Here is a 3,351-nt window from a genome sequence, read left to right on the forward strand (position 1 = left end):
TGGAAATTGCATGAGTTTCATGTGAATAGGGTTGTTTTTGGTATTTATTATTATTTTTGAGATGGAGTTTTACTCTTGTTATCCAGGCTGAAGTGCAATGGCACAATCTTGGCTCACCACAACCTCCGCCTCCCAGATTTGTGATTCTTCTGCTTTAGCCTCCCGAATAGCTGGGATTACAGGCATGTACCACCACGCCTGGCATTTTGTATTTTTGGTAGAGATGGGGTTTCTACATGTTGGTCAGGCTGGTCTCGAACTCCCGACCTCAGATGATCTGCCCACCTTGGCCTCCCAAAGTACTGGGATTACAGGTGTGAGCCACCACGCCTGGCCTTTGTTGTATTTTTAATAGACAGGGTTTCACCATGTTGGCCAGGCTGGTCTTTAAATTTTTTTTTTGAGACAGTTTCACTCTTGTTGCCCAGGCTGGAATGCAGTGGTGCAGTATCTGCTCACCGTGACCTCTGCCTCCTGCATTTAAGCGGTTCTTCTGCTTCAGCCTCCCAGGTAGCTGGGATTACAGGTATATGCCACCACGCCCGGCTAATTTTTGTATTTTTAGTACAGAGATGGGGTTTCACCATGTTGATCAGGCTGGTCTCAAACTCCTGACCTCAGGCGATCCACCCACCTTGGCCTCCCAAAGTGCTGGGATTACAGGAACAAGCCACCTCACCCAGTCAAGGTCTCAAACTCTTGACATCAAGTGGTCCTCCACCTCCCACAGTGCAAACTTTTTAAAAAGTGCAATTGCCACCCACGCAGAAGAGACTGGGCCTCAAGAGTCCAGGATTCTTTTACATCTCAGTTTTGTCAACTGACTGGTCATCCGAACTTGCTTCTTCTCATATAACATGGGTACAAACTCCCCACTTGCAAGACTGTAAGAATATTCTGGCCGGTGTGGTGGCTCACGCCTGTAATCTCAGCACTTTGGGAGGCTGAGGCGGGCAGATCACCTGAGGTCAGGAGTTCAAGACCAGCCTGGCCGACATGGTGAAACCCTGTCTTTAAAAAAAAAAAAAAAAAAAAAAAGAATATTCTGCAGTGCACTTGGCACAGTATCTGGAACAGTTCTCTAGCTCTGGGGACCAGAATCCCAGGTGTTCTGTTGGGGTCAATAGACCCTCTGTGCTTCAATTCCTCCTTAAGACCCCCTCCCAGGAATAAGCTTGGCTCCAGACCTGGAAGCCCTGACTTCACCTTCCGTGGAGGAGCCTGTTTCTAGGGCCTCTACTGCCCCCCAGTGGCTGGAGCGGCACGGCGGCGGGACTGCAGACCCACTCCGACACTTCCACTTTCCCACCTACCTGCTGCTGTGCAAACCAGACGCTTGGCATTTTCTCATGTCAGCTCTGGGAAATGTTTTATCCTTAATGGTCAAAAGAGGAAACTAGGGCCCAGAATGGTGAGTGACTGGCCCGCAGCCAGGTGGCTTGGGTTCAAATGATGGCTGTAGCTGGGGGACATCGGGCAAGTTACCCAACCTATGGCTTACTTTCCCTACTTCCAAAATGCTTTTTGGCACCTACTTCACAGGGTTGCTGAGTGTGAACAATGATGCTTTTAATTTATTGTTTCTTTTTTTGAAATGGACTCTGGCTCTGCTCAGGCTGCAGTGCAATGGTGTGATCTCAGCTCACTGAAACTTCCACCTCCTGGATTCAAGAGATTCTCCTGTAGCTGGGAATATAGGCATGTGCCACCATGCTTGGCTACTTTTTAATTTTTGAGATGGAGTTTCACTCGTTGCCCAGGCTGGAGTGTAATGGTGCAATCTTAGCTCACTGGCAACCTCCAACTCCTGGGTTCAAGCAATTCTCCTGCCTCAGTCTCCTGAGTAGCTGGGATTACCGGGACCCAGCACCACACCTAGCTAATTTTTCATATTTTTAGTAGGGACGGGGTTTCACCATGTTGGCCAGGCTGTTCTTGGAACTCCTTACCTCAAGTGATTCACCTTAGCGTCCCAAAGTGCTGGGATTACAGGTGCGAGCCACTGTGCCTGGCCACAATGATGCATTTGGAAAGTGCCTGGCACAGTACAGTGCTGGCACACAGTAGGTTCTAAGCGTGTTTTAAATACAAATCCTTCAGCACTGACAATCATCAAGCTGGGAAGGGCGGCAGCTTCATTCTCCCCTGGTGTAGGACCCGATGGCTTTGATACTTCCTATTTTCAACACTTATGACTTAGATTTGGGGACTGCCAACTGGCTGTCCACCAGCAGAGCCACTCAGAGCCAAGGCTCTTCATGGCATGTTGCCCAATGGGGAGTTAGCAGGAGGTGGTGAAGGCTCAGGGGAGGAAGGTGAACATGGTCACACAGGATTAGGAAGAGTTGGGATTTAAACTCAAGTAGTTTAAACTTCAAAACCCAGGCTTGGCCCTTTCCAGGAAATGGGTCAGATCCCAGGAATAACTTGGACAGGGGAATCCTGGGAGATATTGGCCAAACCAGTTTAATCTTCCCAACTGGGTGCAACATCAGGTCACAGCAGGTCCCAAGAGCTTCTTTCCTGTCTTGCCCACTGGGTGGTGTTGGGATCTCCTGCCCTGATCAGGTGCCCAACCATGGTGGAGACCCCATCGCACTTTGCTGTGTAAGCCAGTCACTGTGGAGGACTGCTGAGGCCATGCAGCCCCCGTGTGGCCACCCTGGGAGCTGCACTTCTGCACAGGCGCCTAGCAGGCTCCGCTTCCACCGGCTTCCTGCCACTGCCACACTCAGGAGGCCCACTGCCACACTCAGGAGGCCCACTGCCACTCAGATGCAGAGCGAAGGCTCAAGGACCATCCAGAACGTGCAGGCAGCACAGGCAACTTTGCGGTGGAGGCTCCCTGGTGGCCTGTCTGTGCTCCACCTTCCAGGGAGAAGCATGAGCCGTGGACCCTCTTGCTTTCCTCCAGCAGAAGCCACCTCTGCAGCCCATGTCCAGCTAAGCGCACAGCTTACTGCCCCTCTACAGTTCACACAGCCGTCCTTTCTTACTTTCTGAGAATTGCAAAGACAGGATGTGGGGGAGTCAGCCATGAGGGCCCCTAGGTCCTTCCTCCAAACCCAGATAGGAACTGTTTGACTGGGGAGGCCCTACTGGCTGCCAGGTACACAGCCACCTAGGCACCCTCACTCAAGGGAAGGGAGGAAACACTTCTTCATGCCCCCAAAGAGCAACCAACCAAGAGACCCAGACCAGACCAGGCGCAGTGGCTCACACCAGCACTTTGGAAGGCTGAGGCAGGAAAATCGCTTGAACCCGGAAGGCAGAGGTTGCAGTGAGCTGAGATGGTACCACTGCACTCCAGCCTGGGTGACAGAGTAGACTCTAAAGAGACCCAGACGAGGA

Source organism: Cebus imitator, unplaced genomic scaffold, assembly GCF_001604975.1.
Source record: "Cebus imitator isolate Cc_AM_T3 unplaced genomic scaffold, Cebus_imitator-1.0 Scaffold306, whole genome shotgun sequence".
Lineage (NCBI taxonomy): Eukaryota > Metazoa > Chordata > Mammalia > Primates > Cebidae > Cebus > Cebus imitator.